Source organism: Echiichthys vipera, assembly GCF_963691815.1.
Source record: "Echiichthys vipera genome assembly, chromosome: 21".
Classification (NCBI taxonomy): domain Eukaryota; kingdom Metazoa; phylum Chordata; class Actinopteri; order Perciformes; family Trachinidae; genus Echiichthys; species Echiichthys vipera.
The window spans coordinates 11298031-11317063 of record NC_139846.1 but is presented as its reverse complement, the minus strand read 5'-3'; the positions used below and the strand labels follow the sequence as shown (position 1 = coordinate 11317063).

At 37.9% G+C, this 19033-nt stretch overlaps 1 long non-coding RNA gene across 1 annotated transcript; it reads right to left on the bottom strand.

Annotated features, from left to right (window-relative positions):
- Window positions 1-4354: 4354 nt before the first annotated feature.
- Window positions 4355-18441, bottom strand: LOC310963423. The gene is made up of 3 exons (XR_014593693.1): window positions 18363-18441; window positions 4746-4818; window positions 4355-4641 (listed from the first exon to the last, which is right to left on the bottom strand). It is a non-coding gene; the product is annotated as an uncharacterized lncRNA (long non-coding RNA).
- Between the last annotated feature and the right edge of the window lie 592 nt (window positions 18442-19033).

Genomic DNA, 19033 nt, shown 5'->3' with positions numbered 1-19033 from the left:
CTTTGGTCTTTATTGAAGGAAGTATGACCGAGCTAAGTTTTAGACTGTATCCATACCAAATTGTGGACTTTTTGCCTTTCAAAGTGTTTTTGTTGTGTATCTGCAAAAAGTGTGTGTGAATTAAAATCCACCAAACAGAAACACACTTTGCCTTATAGTTCAAGTGTGAACTTTTTATGAAACAGAACTGTGCCGAATCAGAGAAGCAGTATTATTTCAAATGCAGACTATTCAAGTTTAATGCCTTTATGAAAACTGCTGGTACGACATTATGAATTTACTCATCAGCGTATATCTATCTATATATGAACATGTTTAAATAAAATTGCAACACAGAGTTGTAGAATACAATGCTATTTTTTATTTTATGTTGGAAGTATTCTTTGGTATAAATGTACATAATTTGTATCATGTATTAATTGTGTAATTAACTGCCTCCTGAAAACTGCAAAAGAAGAGTAAATAAACCTTGAAGATTATACACAAACATGTCTCTATCTCCCAGTTAGAGTTCATATATTGCCATTAAAAGAGAAAAAAAACAGCTGAGGCTTGAGTGAAGCAGTACATGTGACCTTCCATCGATGCTGAGCTTCTGCAGGCATTATAATCTAGAAAAAACAACTGCATTATTAGCTAACATTGTGTAGAAAAGAGAGATATGTTCAAGCATGTTGCCAGACGTCAAATATTCACAAACCTTATTAATTTGCATTGCATGACAATCCTTTCCATGCAGACACCCACTCATTCTATGGGTGGATCTGGATCACATTCATGGAGGATCAAATTCATGGGTTTTGAGATTAAAACATTTGCAAAAGCATGCAAACATTATGCAAGGGAAAGCCTTGAACAATTCCCAGGCATGTTTCCTCAACAATGCCATATCTGCATTTCCATACTTGCACCGCTAGTCTTTGAACGCCATGTCTAACGGCCAGTGACTAGCATTAGAGCGGATAGGGCTGCTCCCAGCACTGTCTTCATGACGGTCAGTCTTCCTCTCCATCTCTGAAACCTGCCTGTGCTTCTATCACAAGGCAGAAATGGGAATGGAAAGGAGAGAGTGAGAGCGAGAGAGGGGAGGGAGGGAGGGAGGGGGTGAGAAGAAAAAGAGAGAGAGCAATGAAGGTCAAAGCTTGTCATGGCTGCAGGTGGCTGGTTTCCCCCCCTCCCGCCCCTCAGTAACCCATTCTCCACACACAGCTTTCTCAATCTCTCACACACACACACGCACGCACGCACACACACACACACACGCACGCACACACACACACACACACTTTTTACTTTATTCTTGCCTGGCACGCACACATCCCCACACATCATTCATTTCTGTTCCTCCGCACATGCACCCCTGTTGTTTTGGTCCTTCCTTCAGCGCATCAATAGGAACCTTCATCAAAATATTCACCGGCAGAGAAGCTCCCTGAAGTTCAGACAGGGACACCAACGCATGAACAATAGCTGAAGCAGTAAGGCTGCATGGGCATTCTCCTGGAACAAAAGCTTTTATCTGAGAATAATTTGTCTCATCATCAGAAGTGAGATTCAGGTGGTCAAGTGACCAGAAGTGGTCTTTGTTTGGGCCTCTAGCTGCTTTACGCAACACAAAAGTCTTGCATTGCTGTGAAAACATAATATAGGACAGTATAAATCCTCAGTAATCCGGGTAGATAACCCTGAGAAATGCACATTCCTTCTGAAACAGGGTGCAGAAGTTGTTAAAATGCCTGGAATAAAAGTTATTTTCTGGAGTATTGCTAGCAATTTTGCAAAGTTCTCATGCTGTAAAAATAGAAGGGAGCCCAGGATACATCAGGAAAGTATCATTTTGTCCACCTCTAAACAAGAAAGGGCCCCATCCTGCTATGACCTCTCCTACCATCCCCTCCTCCCCCCTCCCCTCCCCTACTGTGTCATTTACCCAGTTTCAAAATGCTTCCTACGGCCAGAGTGGAATCTGCTCAGAGGTGCCTAGGCTTTGTGGCGGAAACATAATTAAAGTGGTGAAAGATGTAAAAGGTGAAGAATGGGGATGACATCAGGCCAATTTCACACTTGGCACTTGAATGGCTAGGTCCAAGCCAGGACTCTTGCCTCGCAACACAGATCAAAGCCCACTGTCACCGCACCAGTGCAGGAAAAAAAGAGGCAAAAGGACACCTAACTATGCTAATCCCCAGGACGAATATATTTTAATCTTGTTAGAATACAAGTTAATGCCGTGGCTCAGTGACTGAACTTTCTGGCAAGAATGAGAGGTGGACAGAATTACTTTTACCTTTTCTACATGAGGTGCCTCTGTCTGGCACCGGATAAACAGCTAGAGTCTGAACAAACTTTCTTTTGGGCAAACTCAGCACATTATCAAGCCACATACTGTACAGACAGCAGATAACAGTTGCAAGCCAATGAAAAGCCAAGCAACAGTTTTCATTAAGAACAATGATGGAGGGGGGCAAAAACTGTGGCTGTCAGTGACCCTGTCTGAATCCCCACTAGGGCATCTAACATGCAAAGGAAATGAGTATTTTGTGGACTGGTTTGTCCCCTCTCACATTGAGCCCTCCTTTCTCAAAAGCACCTTGGTAACCCTTGATCTCTCATGTATGGAAGTCAGGGCACTGGGGCCTACAGAAGTTGACTAGGCAGACAATAGCAAGCGGATGCTTTCTGGAAAAGTCACACCCAGGCAACTCTCATTTCACACACCGTGTTTGAGTGACCCTTGTAAAGAGATGCAAGACTTTTCAAAAAGGATTCTTTTTGTTCCCTTAACAAAATTCAGGAAAAACAAATCTCCATGTGCTTTTTCCCATGTAGGTACCATTTGAGTGGATGTTTCCTGCGTAGGGGAATGAAATAAAACACAAAATCTTGCATTGAATTAGACAAAGTTGTTTATAAAGTGATTTGAACAGCAGTACAACACTCACTGGATCATAGATGTGTCATAGATTGTTTTGTTTTTTGTTGTTGTTTTTTTTATTAGTGGGACAATGGGAAACAGAAATGACTTACATGTATCATATATTCTCAGATGTTTCTATCAAATCTTTAAGTTTGATGTTAAACTGCTAATTCTGGTACAACTGATCACAACAGGCACTTCTGACACTGAAAACTAACTTTTATGATATACTGATCTCTTTTTAGCAGGCAGGTATTCCTCACTGAACAAATGAATTTAAACCAATGAAACGTCAACAGATTGTGTTCGATTTTTACTTTGTTAATGTTTAACATAGGTGGGGCAGAAAGAAACGATTATTCTTATTAGCAATTAGTTTGTCCTTTACATTTATCATTAGTCGATTCATTGTTCATCTATAAAATGGCAAGAATTACTTAACAATGGCCATCATAATTTAGCAGAGCATAAGGTGACAAATGCGTCAAAATCCAAGAAAAATCCAAAGGAAGAAGAAAATCCTCAGTTAAGAAGCTGGAACCAGTAAAAGTTTGGAATTTTTGCTCGATTAATGACTTAAACTTAACGATTAACAGAATAATTGTAGGTTAATTTTGGGGTCTGTTCATCAACCAACCGATTAACTAACTAATTGTTTCAGCACTAAATATAATATTACAAGGAAAAAGACTATAGTTTGTGTAAAATGCACACACTTAAACTATGTACTTTCCCAGATATTATGAATATGGAATACTCAAAACAAGATGAGTAATGCATGACTAAAACTGATATTATACTGAAATCCACAATTTCTCCATAAATGTCTTAATCATTAGGATTGAAAGAAAGTCGTTTGAAACACGGATTAGCCTTTCATTTTAAAGAACGGAATGCCCAAGCGTGGATAACATTTTTTTCTCTCATTTTAATCCACATAATGCACCACACTATCTGTAAAGTTAGATAAAGTATTGTGACAGCACTTAAGATTATTATTTGTCCATGAACAGGAAATATCCAGAATAAAGGTTTTCTCATATTCTCAAGTAAACTTAGTCCTGGAAATTTGACAGACGACAACTTTGTGCTGAAACCCTGAAAGCGTTCCAACTAAATAATAACTACATTTGAGCTTAAATAGGTATACAACAAAAAACATTTATAATAAAAAAGCTTTACAAACATCATCTGATACAGAAATACCATTTCACTGACATCTTTTTTTAACCCTTAATGTGGCATTGGGTCTATAAGACTGTATCTGTAATGTATATCTACCGAAATCAGTACCATGTTCATGTTTGAGAAGTAAGGTGAACAGTAACGTGATATGCTGCATTATAATTTCAGAATTCATCAGATGGGAGAGTTTATGCAATGAAAACAGAAATAGTCAAGTTGGTTGTTTGTTTCCTACATTCTTCTTCTATACACTAAATTAAGATGTACAATATACAGTCATGTACATTGTCAATTCTGGCCTTTGTTACTGAGTTTTTGTTGTTTGCTGATACAGCTAGACAGGGTCAAGGATACATCTGACTCACCTCAGGCCGCCTGCTCTCCCCGGGGATGGGCCTGTCATTCACTTTGTGGTTACGCATCATAACTGACAGAGGCACAAAGTGAGAGCTCGAAGCTGCATCAACAGCAGCAACATCATCACCAAAACCTATCCTTAGCATGACATCTTCCTCCTAGTCCACCAACAGCTCCCTACACTGTGGAGGGAAGGAAAAACACATATTCACACCAAGAGCCAGTATAATAAAATGTCATTCAGTGTGAGTAGGAAGACCTAAAAATAGAAGATTTGGACATTTACCTTAAAATTCCCCACACTGCACTTTGGATGTGGGATGTCTTGCAATAGAGTTGTTATGTAGTGGCAGCCAGACCTGCAAAGGTTTGCAATGGTAAGGTGTAAAACTTAATTTCCGATGGTTTATTGAGACTGGATACACACATCTACAGTATGCTCTGTGATCCATTCTAAATGGGTCTCCAGCTCATTGAAACAGCATTAGTTGGGGTAGCATATAGCTTTTAATTGGTATTAAGTACATGACATAAGAAGCACATGCATGGAGCTGTTTGACTAAGAGCAAATGGACGAATGATCACTGATCATAGCATTTTGTTCTTTCTGCATTAAAAATGAATATAGTCACTGAAATATTGTACTGTACCACTTCAGCATACAAATTAAGCTACGGCCAATGCCGACTACCAAAGCTAAGACATTTTACAACTAAGACACATGTACAATATATGAATGAAATAGATTGTTTTTACATCTTAAATGGCAAAGAGCAGAAAACCTTGCGATAATCAGTGAGTGCCCGTTCCCCGTGCCAGGCAGCAATGCAACCAATAATTTGGAGAATAAAATGGCAGCCCGCCAAAGACCTGGGTGAGGAGTTCAAAAATGTTCCATTATATTGTATTAAAGGTCACACTGAAACCATAAAAAGAATACTTAGGATAGATGTTTTTCTATTTGGCTGCATTTGTATTATGAAAATAGTAGCCATGGTTTCGCTAATTAGGTCGGGATTGATTTAATTTTTTTAACCATCAGTCATTTAAAAGATGGATATACAGAGGTATTTATTTCTAAATCCAGACAAATTGTGGCCTGAAATACAGCACAAATGTGAACGACTGATTTTTGATAAAGCGGTGACGAAGAGGTTAACCCTTCACTGATTTCGGCCCGATCTACCTGTCTACACTTTAGATTCTACATTGTTCTCAGACGGCCAAATGTACTAAAAATAATCATCTCAGTTTGAGTTGGTGTACAAGGCAAGCTACGGCTCAGTCTACCGTGCCCTAGCTCACAGTAGTGGGCGTTTCTCTCTTTCTCCCTCTCACTCATTTTGCTGCATGCTGCCATTTTAACTGTTCCTGAGTGGCGGGCAAGAGGGCGGGGTTGGTAGTGGCGGCCATGATGGTGGAATCACTACACCCAGTCCTGAGGAACAGCCTCAACATCAAAGCAGATTCACACATTGGGTTTTCTTGTGGTTCAGGCCAAAATCAGGGACGCTAGGTAAAGGACGAAGTATGACGTGATAAATAAGAAGACCGACGTCTTACTGCATCCACAGTAAAACATTGCCATTAGAGAATTATACATACTATTTACGTTATTCTGACAATTTGAAAACAGTTATATATATATAAATATCATTCAAAATGTTTAGCAAAAACGTCTATGGAAATTTAAGACATTTGTATGTCTAAATTTAAAATTACATACGTATATACATCAATAGCAGGCCAGTGCAGTATCTCGTACATGTCAATACTGTATATCGTTAGTGTCTACTTTTTACTCTAAGACTTTGGCTTAGCTTTACATTGTGTATAGTACTGTATTTCTTGAGCTTAAATTTATAATTTATATTTATAACTTTTTCATGAAATCATGCATGAGCTCTGTATAAGATACAAATTAAGCGAAAACTCCATGTTGAGAAGAGGTGCATTCATGGTGCACATTACTTTTATCTACTGAAATCTAAAATCACATTTTCATAAAGATAATACTGAATAAAATAGAATGCAAAATTACTTTGCGTCTGCCCAAGGTAGAAAACTACATAACGTCAACATAAAACAGCTCAGTAAGATGAATATTACTCAACTTTATAAATGTCCAAAAAAAATGGTTGTTTTACCTACAAACTGCCTTCCGATATATTTAAAAACATAAAGCAGATATATTTCAAAGATTACTTACTGTGCATGAGAAATAAAATGTCCAAAAATGTATCCAAATCAAAAAAAATATCATGAACCCAAAAACAGCATGAGCTCCTTTACATGTCACAAATAAAATAAAAAAACTAAAGCTGTCCTCCATTCAAGAGTCATCATGGGATGAGCTGAACTAAAGAAAACAAACTAATTCAATTCTCAGGAAAGTAACATTGTTGTTTCATAGTTGAAAGACGGAGGAATCTGTAAGCTATATTCCGCTCCATCTTGTCGTGACGTCCCATAAATGAAAATGTCACACAAATATTTAAATAAAAAAAGGAAGTTTTGCCAACAAATTCATGCTTGTGGTCCCTCAAAGGAGATTGTGTATTATGTGGGTCACATCAGTGCCCCCGCCTCATTTCCCCACCCCCAACCCTGAAAATTAAAAAGAAAAAAAAGTGTCTTCCTTGGATGACCAAAGTGGCTCCTAACCAACTATATTTGAGGTCAAAGTTCATTATATACCCCTGGCAACACCAGGGCAACAAGCAACGGTGTCTAGACAGGTCATGGTATCCCCCCCATGCCCAACCAACCCACCACCCCCTGGCTCTTTCCGGAAGGACGTGTCAGCAGCAGCCAAGTGCAGGGTAAACAGGGCGGATGGGGGGGTGGCCTTTGGCCCTCATGAGGTCGGATCAGCACCTCCACCCTCCACTGATCAAAGCTGAGGATCCTCCATGCCAGGACCTTGGTTAAAGGGGGCAGGGTCGGGAGATGAACTCTGCGTTTCTGTAATCTAGACGTGTCCAGACCCAATTGTCTTCTTTCATAGCCCAAAATGGACCCTTCCGGTGCCGCTGATTACATTAGGGAGGACAGCCTCTTTTCACTGGGGCGCCCGGACAAAAGAGGCGCTTCCGTGCCCCTCGCCATCTGTTCCCAAAATAACAGAAAAGGTCCCAAGAAAAAAAAAAAAAAAAAAAAAAAAAAAAAAAAAAAAAGCCTAGCCAGCATACAGCCTTAAAATGAAAGGAGCGCTATTTGAATAGATGGGATGGTTGGACAGATAAGCAAACATACAGTAAAGCCTCACACATTTACGCAGGGATTGGAAGCCAATCTAAATCAGCAAATAAAGCAGTGTACGTGGGCTCTGATGAGCAGGTCTGCAAATCAATGATGGATTTAAGCAGAAATGGAATTCTGCTGTGCACCAAACAGAGAACGGTGCCACACATACCTCATTATTATTGCAAACTATCAATGCCCAGAGGCTCTTCATCAGTTTCAACTAATCTATGTTGTACCACCCTGGACCCCGTGGATACATTTGTGATGGAAATGAGAAGAAAAAGTTTTTTTTAATTTTTTTTATGACATAGTACATTCGGCATAACCGTACCTAAGACTGCCAATGTGTATGATGCTGAATTTTGTAAATCAGTAGTTTCTACACAGCATGCATTCTGTGTGTCTCTCATATCTCTTTTGGTTGGCTTCCTCTTGTGCCAAGTCCACTTTGTCAAAGCGTGGTGTCAGTGTTTTGCACATGGCGTCGTGACTTTTATGATCAAATAATTACGCTTTATAAAAAATACGATTATTTAGTGATTACCAGACCTCTACTATAGCTGAAAAATGCTGCTAGCTGGCATTCCACATACTATTCGTAGCATTTGTAACATTTTTGCAATTGTAATCAAGTTACTTCAGAGTTATAATTATTTTTCATGAAGTGTTCGTTGCTGTTTTGTGTCTCTCCTGTATGTGCAGCGTAACAAGCTATACACTATAGAACAACAACCCATGCGATGAAGAGTCTGGGTTTTAAAATACACTCCTGTTAAAGTGATCAGTCACCTGGGCACATTTGCTGTCAAAGTTGTGGTATTTTGATATAATCATCTAGTTTTTCTTCTAAACGTGACATAAGATAAAATATAAAGTACAAATCAGGTATCCAGCACATTTTTAAATAAAAGCCTATTTCAAAATCCAGCGCGACTTTAGCTCATAATATTTTGGCCTGTTCACTTCAGCGGCCTCTCTCAAAGGTTTAAATGTCGAACATGCAGGTACTTCAGGTAGGCTACAAGGCGTTACACTGTCACACAATGTAGAACTTGGAGCTTTTTGAGCTCCATTTTGCTAATGCTGATTATATGCTCTGCTATGCATGGCTTGTTTTTCTCTCACAGTCCACAAGGAAATTTGGTGAATAAACAATCTCATTAGTGGAAAAGGTGATGCTGCCCTTGATCCTGAATGGTTTTGTCAGGAGAAAGGTGAATGTGCAGCACTGAGAAGTAATTGAGGAGCCTGCCCATATGGGACGAGCTTTCTTATGAAAACTGATCTCATAGCTAAACTAAAAATATAAATTCAACTCTTGACTGGCACAAGCCAAGCAACGAAGATGTGGAAAGAAGTACATAACTACCTCCAAAACACTTTTTTTTTTTTTTTTTACATTATATGATTCTATCAGCTAGAAATCACAGGGATAATGTGTCCCAGGCCTCACTTTGATCAAGTTTGTCCACCAATCTTGATAGGGAAACCTGGTCATCTCTTTAAATCCAGTCTATGTCTGCACACAGCAGGATTACAGTAAATAAAAACACCTGCAGCCCAAAATTCAGTTTGAAAGGAATGTACGTATTTAAGGTTTCAGATAGAGCTGTCATCCTAACTTTGAATGTTGATATGGGGGATTTATGAAATCCAAATTAATAGTATCGCCAGAACAAATTGATGCTTTAAAGAATCCTGAGATATATATGCATATTAGTGGTTGAACTCGGAACAGAATATCCAAGGTAATTCTCTGTTAACTTAAATACATTTTTCTCTTATTAGTTTTAAACTCCAGAGAAATTATGCAAAGCTTATTCTAAGTACTGAAATTTCATGTAATTTTAATATCTTCTTAAATTTCGCTTCGGTGATAAATATACAGTAACCTAGGTCTGACATAGCACATTTTGTATGTATAACAATTCAGAGAATCGTTTACCTACTAACTTTTTATTATCTACAGATTCTGATTATCTTTTCTCTACCTACTTTTCTTGCTTCATACTTTATTATAAAATGACATCCAAAACTTTCAGTTGACTATTTCAATCCATATTAAATTAAATTGTTAAAATAAAAGTGAAATATAAGCAATATGACACTTAATGATGCACATCTATGCAGCTGAAAATGGCACAGATGAATTAACCGATTCTTCAAAATGAATTGAATTACTAGTGGGGTGATTTTGACAGCTTTATCCTGGGAAGAGTGGAAATGACTCTAGACTTCAATGTTTTAAAAGACCTACTTCACACATGACAACAATCTCTTCTCATCCCTGCTGTGATGCAGCAACATTCTGCAAGTGTTTTACATCTGATTTCTTCATCTGTGTCATTTCTAGGAGAGTTCACATAAAAAACAATATGGAGAGGATATACTTAAGCAGGTAGGGTGCTGGGATCTGTCTAATGTTCTTGGGAAAAAAAGCTCAATACGAAGATAAAAGGCTTTTTGTGGGGGTGGGGTGGGGGGGATCCCTTCTGATACCGATACCAGTATCAGAAATCGTAAAATGCCTCTGATGTAGCCTTAATTGTTGGATCAGTTAATGGAGAGGATGGGAGTCTATGCGCCAATCCAATATCACGTAACTTAGCCCCTTAAAAAATCTACTTTAATGTAGTTTCATCTGAATAAAATATCCGTTTTCCCAGAAAGCAGTTCTTCCTCACCACTCTAAAACAGTAGCAAGTTGTGCTGTAGCCACTGGAACCTACTGTTTTTAAAGTGGTTTCGGTTTTGTTTTGCTAGTGGATACTGTCTGATGTTAGTCAGAGCTAACATTCGCAAAATGTCGGCAATTGTCTATATTTTAAAGTGGAAATTCCCAGCTGATACAATAAGCAAAAAAAATGTAATTCACTGGCACTCAGAATCGGCCAATTGCAAGTGCCAGTGTCGGCAAGGAAAAAATTTATCTTTTTTCAATTCCAAAATAAAAGTACGAGCTAAAGTCATTGCTGAGCCACATAACTGGTTTGTAATGCTCAAGACTTGCTGGACTGACATGCACTCAACCAAGGATTTGACATGAATAAGCATGGCCTGGTCTGTCAGTTATCAACCATAGTGGTTGTTCTTTGTAATGATGCTGCACACTTGCACCTGCTTTGGTTTCTTCAGCACTGAAAGTCAAACCTCTAACACACAGACACACAAACTTGATGTTGCTTTTATTTGTTTCCCCAAGAAGAACTTTTTGGCCTGCAATTATTGATAAATATCAGGCCAAAAAATGGTTCATACACCAGAAGAGAATACAAAGTTCCAGTGCAGCTAAAGCCTGGCTGTTTGTGAAGGTGAGAATGCTGCAAGATTACAGTTTACTGGTAACTGAAAATGTTCAATATTCCTTTAAATGTGTGGCAGTCAGATGCACACTGTAGGCATCAGTTGTTACACACAGCTGAATTGTATCTAGAAAACCACTTAATGTATTTGAACTTGTTAAATCAGTGCAACGCCGGCATAACTGTTAAAACTTGCTCAGGCAGTCTTTTACAGTTTCATATTCATGAACTAATCTTTGCCACTTTTCAAGTAGTGTGACAAAAAACAATAATGCAAAGGGAGGAGATTCACCACAGCCAGAAGTGAAGCAAACTCCTCATACAGCACTGCATATGACCATGCATTAGCTCCTGTCCTGCTAATTGTTACTTTTACTTTTAGACTAAATGCAAGAAACAGAACTCTTCCAGCAGCATGCCAAGCCACAACATCTGGCAAATACTGTCCAGTGAACCAAATGTGATACTACTTGACTAGAAACAAATACGGCATTCCCAGAACTTTCTCTCCAATACTCTAACTTTCTCAGCTTTCCTACAGTCTCAGTAAAGACAGCAACAGAGGAGAGAGTTATCTTTCTATTGCTATCACTGAATCTTCCTTCCACCAAACTCTCAATCCTGTACGTCATCTAATCTTTTGTTTGCGGGTAAATTAAATCTAAATAACAGAAGCATCATTAAGTCCAACCCACTACTGGGGGTTGCAAATAACTGGCAGTTCAGTTTCACAACTGTGGGATGAGTGAAGTGAGTGTGACATATAGAGGGCAGGTGGTGCCAGTCAAGTGAAGAACACAAGCGCAGTCCCAATCTGTAGTTTCTTATCTCCATAATTAGGTATTTTTCCATAGCAATATCCAAATTATGTCATTGGGCCTTACAGAGTACTCATTATTCACTGCAACAAACAAGCTGGAAATAACACTCAATCCTATGGAGACCCGAGAGCTGCGTTGCAGGAGGGACTTGAGTCGCTGTGTGAAACCAACAAGAACCATCAAGACACCTGGCATTTTCCAGCTGAAGTGGGCTGTTGCACACTACTGAGCACAATGGAAAGGCATGCTTCTTAATTGTGCGGGTTTGAGAGCGATGAGAAAAAGAGCACACATCTGGCTGGCCATAAAAATGCTTAAAACTTGCTGATTTTGTTATTTTTTATAAACATGTAATTATGAGGAAACTAACATGACTGGTGCTTTCATCTCTTAAAGAGAGCAAAAAAATTACCAAAATGTATTGTGACTTACCATCAGTTCAAGTGAATATCAATTATGTGATTTTTGCAGCCGCTATCTAGTCAGTGTTTGTCTACAGTATTTACTCAATTTAAGTCTGTGTCCCACAGCATTCAACAGTATAAAAATATTTGAAAACATCTGAGAAAAATCAAATTAGGGGGGGAAAAAAGGAAAGAATTAAACCTCAGTATCAGATGCAATGAGGCTTTCCTGTAAGGTGTCCACACAATAAACAGGTTATTGTAAAAGGCTCTTTGGGTCAGTTAATGTGCTCAGTCCACGTAGAAAAGGTTACAATTTTAACGTTTTTTCAATGTCTTATAAGAACTAATAACATTATTTTGCTCTTTGGAGGTAACACTTGTAAAGTATGGGGATGGGGAAAATCACAACAATATGTTGATCAGCAATCCTCTACAGGGTGTCAAGCATTCACTGTTTTTTTTTCAGTTTGAGAATGAATGCAAAAAAACGTGACGGTATGCTGACGGAAGGTTAGACCTGTCTCTAATCATTTTAAGAATGAAAGTGGCTCAACATTACCAAGTAATTGTTAACCAACATGATTTCTTGTTGAATCTGTAAGTTTCCATAAAGTCATCCTCATGCAGTTTTATACTTTACTATGGTTTATTTCATTTGATATACAGCCAAATGGAAAATTATCGTCAATGCTGGCTACAGTGTACAGTTCAAACAAAGATGTGAGAATGATGTAAAAGTTTAGTACAGAGGTTGCAACAAGAGAGAAGTATAATCTAGTTTAGTAAAGTAGTCAACCATCTCAAATTACTAGCGTGAAACATAACTAACAACAGGTAACCTACTGTATAAGAAGTAAAGAAAAGGTTTCTTGAGGGGCTAGTGTCTACTATTGTACACGATAATTCATATAAATTGCTGATTCAGTTAAGGTTAAGCAGGAGACGTTAATAGATTACTAAGATAAAGCTCTAGTGAACTGGTAAAGCTACTGCACTTTGGAGATCATGCAGTGTGTGCAGATACATAAAAGTGATATGGGCCCAAAAGGACTAAAAGTCTGTGCAAACATTTTAAAGGGGGTAATTAGTTAACAGTTAAAGGCGGTAATCTTTGAGTGATGAAGATAAAAGGACTCAAAGGAAAACAATCTGGAAATGGGCTGGTACCATTCACATCACAGTCGGATTCTAGGGGTCATGTGCTAAGTCCTGTCAAGAGCCCCAAAGGGCAAACACTGAACATTGCGCACTTTTGTGTGGGTGTTTAGAAACACAGCCAGATTTTAAGCACACAAACATGAAAAATATCAATTTCACATTTGGTTTAACGCTTTCACACTTTGTGTCACTGACACCCAGAGAGAAGGGCTGTGGAAGACAAAACACAGCTCCTGGATAAGGATCATGTTAATGCCTATCAATTAGGATCAAAAAGGGATTAACCGGCATGGTTGCAGCGGTAGGATGGAGGCCCATGCAAAGTCACTGAATACTAGGGGTCACACCCCCGACTTCATTAGGCCTGACCTTTCCACGCCATTGTGTGGCAGGAAAGAGACCCTGCAGTCTGTGTTTCCCCTTTACCATCTTAGATGGCTTATGGAGAGTCAAATATGAGACATGCAGAAAAGCTGTTAGAGATCAGTGAAATATGAAATATTCACTTTCAAAGTCCAGGGAGACTTATTAGGTTACTGCAACTTGGAGCAGGTGGGTATTTACTCATCAACCCCCAACCTCCCTGCAAAGGAAATCATTTTTTTCACCTTAGAGAGAAGTGAGACTTACTAATTAGTCATGGTGCAGCCTCCCCATGCTATGATGTACCGCAGGGTTGACGAACTCCAACTCTGCTTTGCCGTCTTAATTCACTAAAGGTCAAATGGCAAAGTGGAAGGTGTGTCCAGGTGAGTTTAAATAAGCCCCAATTAGGGAAAAATGCAAGCACACCCTCAAGTCTCACATATCCATCTTGGAAGGAAACTTTCAGTAAAGCTTCTGAACTGGGGCAATTATAATGCTGTGGCATGTTAGAGAAGTTTTTTTTACATATTCATTGCATAAAGAATATGATATCTAAACAAAATTATTCGTCACATAAATATTGGGATGTGTTTACACAAGACAAAATGAACAACTGTAGATTGTACCTCTTACTGCTAAACAGGGTTGTTGCATCATTAAAAGTAAATATTATTTTTACACCTGAGATTCAACCGGGAGCTTAGACAAAACATGTATAACTTTATAGTTTCTCTTTAGTCCGTTTATAAAGTTAATTCAACGTTATACACTTAAAATAAAAGCAAAATTTTAGCTGAGCGGACAAGAAATTAACACAATTTTTTTTTGCCATATGGTTCTCAGAGTACCATATTACAGACCGACCAGATGTTTGTGCTCAATCTGGTGAGAACAATTACATTATTGTTCAACTGAACCATAACTTTGATAAAATAATTTCATTAAAATGTGTAGAAACTGAACAAATATCTGCCGATTTTATCATTATGAGAATGTTTTTTGTACTCCTAAATATCAGACTTTAAAATCCCGTATTGGTCAAGCTCTTTATAGTAACTACAGGGTTACAAGGACACCATGTACTTTACATTCAACCTTTCATAAAAAACTGAAAAGGGTCTGACCTACATACATTCTGTGTGAGAGAAAGGTAGACCTGGGTTAGATAATTCACAGTGAATTGACCCATTCTCACCAACGGCAAACACTGTGCCTTTGTGTAAAAAAACATTAAAATCTTTTAGTTGGCAATAACATCCAAACACGTATTATGATATTATAGACACCAATACTGCTATTACAATGGACAATACAATCTTCATAAAGCACTGTGCAGTATGTTAACTGCATCTATGCAATGATCTTGTTTGAAAATGGTAACTTAAGACTGGACTACACCTCTTCATTTGCAAGGCCTCCATCGAGCGGTATGTGTTGAGAACTTAAAAGTTCAGTAAAAAAGCAGAGGCTTGTCTCAGGCCAAAAGTTGCTCCACAGAAAGTAAGTACTTGTTCAGGCTGCTGTTTAGTTTAAGCAGGCATGCAGCCTTGCACCGCAGTCAAACAGTGGTCACCCAGGCCTACAGCCTTCTTTGTGCCGCTTATGAGGGTGTTATAGATGAGCACACTACATTTCAAAGTCAGTGGTGGATTTGCACTCAAATTAAAACAGGAAGTATTGCTGAAGCTGTCAATGCTACGCAGCTGAGTGGGAACGGACATGCTGCATGTGCACATCTTAAGGCTGGCTGGGGTCACAAACAGTGGAACACAAATGCAGGAAAACATGCGGCAGTCACACAACACTGCAGTCCAACAAATCAAGTGATTTACTTACCTTTCACAACACTCAAAAATAAGTGTTTAACAATGGACATTTACATTATAGTCACTGTGCAATTTCCTCCTTCTAATGAGGATCGAATGATCATGTGACGTTGAAAATAATGTTGTGGCTGCACCTGATATTCAGAACCTCTGCTCACTTAGTGGTGTGTGGTGTGGCTGTTTTAATAACAAACGTCTGCTTTCTCCAGGCGAAGATCGTACTGCTGGCCTCCCCATAAACAAATCTCTCATGTTCATTATTCTAATATTAGGACATCATTAATGCAGTATAAAAGGAAACGCACTCAACTGTAACTGACCGGCAAAATAGTAAACTAGACAACAAAAACTATCTAACATATTATCAAAAGCCTTTGTGGAAGAACTGACGATATGAATAACTATTTAATACAATCAAGATATTATTATAACTCTGACAACAGCTGAATTATTTTGGTTTGAGTGTGCATGTCCATACTGCCTGCTGAAATTATGAAATGTTGTACCATCTACAACAGTCAACAGGTTTTAGTGTGCAAAAAAAAATAAAAAATGAATAATACCCATTCTGAAATTAATCTGTACCGTAGTTTTTTGTAATCCCGACCTGCCTCCAACACATGTATAAACCCAAAGTGCCTTTTCTCTTCTCTATTTTCATGGGAACAGAGTAGAGGCCCAGCTTAATATGTTACTGACAGCCACTGTTGTGTTACGTGGCATCAGAACACGGTCTGGCTTTCACACGAGGTCTTAACAGTGGACGAAAACAAGTATTCAAGAGGGTAAAGGTCACTTAAACCTTTCAGTGAGTCAAGTTAGCAGTTCCACCTCACAATATACAGTACTTTTAAATATATGTTGCAATGGGCTTATTTTAAATCTAAAGTAAATTTACATCTTTTGCAACTTTAGGATAAAGACCACTTTTAAGACTGAGAGAATTATCAACTAATAACATATAATTAATACAGCATTAAATGCTGCTTTACGTTTTTTTTTTAATTCTCAGTAAGCGTAATATGCAAAAAAGTAAAAGCCTATATTTTATCACATTTCATTTATATGTTTATATATTTAGCTCAATACTACAAAAATGGCATCGCAATATTTGCAAACTGAAATAATTAAAAAATATATGCATAATATGATCGCATAAATCAGACACAAAACAGCTACATAGCATTATAATGTTGTTAATTACCCAGGTGAAGTACCGAAAAGAATAATTTTGTATTAAATAATGTTTACAATGCCTGACTCGTATGAATAAAATGGTATTTCATTGAATGTGTAATTTATAAACAGAATTTACCATGTTGAAAACTAAAAAAGTCTCAATTCAGCTGGTAAAAATATCAACTCAAGATCAATCGTACTAAAAACTTTTCTTTTCAATGCTTTCCATTTTATTTATTTTCAATTAAAGTACATTACGTCTTACTCATCACCTTATGTTTTAGATTTAGCTTGGATCCTTTTTGAAATGAAAAATATAAATAAACAGTGCAAACTACGGCACGCACGCAAGCAAATACATTCACTTTATATTGTTAATATGTTATCGTAGTATGTTATTCTACATGTGGAATTGAATTACTGCTTCAAGATATTCTTTATCCGCGTGCATTTTCAGAAATATTAAATATACCATCAAAAGCATTGGTTTAAAAATTATGAAAATAAAATAGAAACAATTAATTGCTAAAATCAAATTACTTATAATATAAAACTCGCAATAAAAATGAACCGTGCAGAATTAACAAAAAGTAAACATTTAAATCATATAATGAAATCAATGCGAGCCATTTTCTCATGTAGCCGTTTGTTCAGTATCATCTTTAAACCTGTTCCACTAAAAGTTTCTTTACTTCATAAAAATTGGCATGCTGTTTTCTAACTGGATTTACACCATGAGTTCAGATTTCCTTTTCTACAAGCTACATCATAGTTCATCTCACTGCCTAAACCTAAAATGGACGCCGCTGGCTTTGAGATATCGATGGCTAGCAACAGCTAAGGGTCACAGCTGTGCAGTTGTGCTCTTAGGAGGGAACAGGCAAATGGATCCATGTTTTGGCAGGCGGCCAGGAGTCTCCTTAAAATACAGTGAAGGCCTTGATTTAAAATATGCCACACCAATGTCAAAGGAAACCGCGTCATTACGCAGCAGAGGCTGTTGAGATAAACAATCTACCGTTTTACAAACATTGGGGGGGGGGTGCCATTTTACAGAGCACTGCTTTGAAACAAGCTCAAATTTGACTCTGTAGTTGCACAAAATCTTTTCATTATAGCTCAGGCAGCACTAGAGCCTAGATGAAAGCCTGTTTTCTTCAGACATCATCATGATGTTAGACCTCGTGACTGCACTGTGGGTGGAGACAATAAGCCAATAGAAAAACAGGATGAAGATTCAGAGCCCTTCTTGCATCAGCATTTTCCGCCTAAGCCTCAAGTCTAAGTTACGAGATCCATATCCATGATTGTCTTATGAAGAGATCACAAATCAGTTTTTATAAAAAATGGTTGCTGCTGACGAGTGAATGACAGCAATCAATTTAATTAGCCATTTAGCATCCTCATATCATATAGAATTGGCATTGCAAAACAGAGCTAAACCTCTGTAAATAGTAATGGTCTGTGCAGCAAACTCATATTTCCCTCAGGCAATCACATTCACTCACTGTAGCACCTGAAAGCATTCCTTGAATAGCTTTCCTCAACTTTTAACATGCCCAAATGTGCTTAAATGAACAGGTCAACGCAGTTCTTACCATTAAGGTGGACACACTCCACCGTTGAAGGCATGAAGACATGTAGACATGACAGCCTGCAAGAAACCATGAATGTCCTGTGAAAACAAGAGAAAAAAAACATCATCAAACAACTGTGTGGCTTGGTAATAGTCTAAACGCACATGTCAGACAGGGTTGATAAAAAAAAAAAAAACAGAAAGAAATTCGATTAAAATGCATTTTCATTTTTGTTTTGTAGCTTTGGCTTTTAACACATTCGTGATAAATTTGCAGTCATAACTTAAAACTCAAATAAAAACTATGTTGCATACGTTACAGGAATTGCTGAAACAATTTGAAAGTAAATCCATGTAAAAAACAGTTTATTGTAAAAGAAAAAAAATGTTTTAAAGCGTGAGCGGTAGTTATATTTACCTTAAAATAGATAATAAAGGTAGTATTAGGGGGTGCATCACTTAATGCAATCTGCATTCAGGAGGCACACAAATCCTCATCCACTCAGTATTGGGGTCAATGCCACATATAACAACGAATGATCACCAACATCAACTAACCTGCTGTGTGCATAACCGAAAACTGTGATTTGTGATACATGATAATCACTTAATCTTTTGAAAACAATATTAAAAGCCACACCGTTAAAAGGGCACGATATAATGTATGATCCTAAAACTCTGCTTTCCATTTTT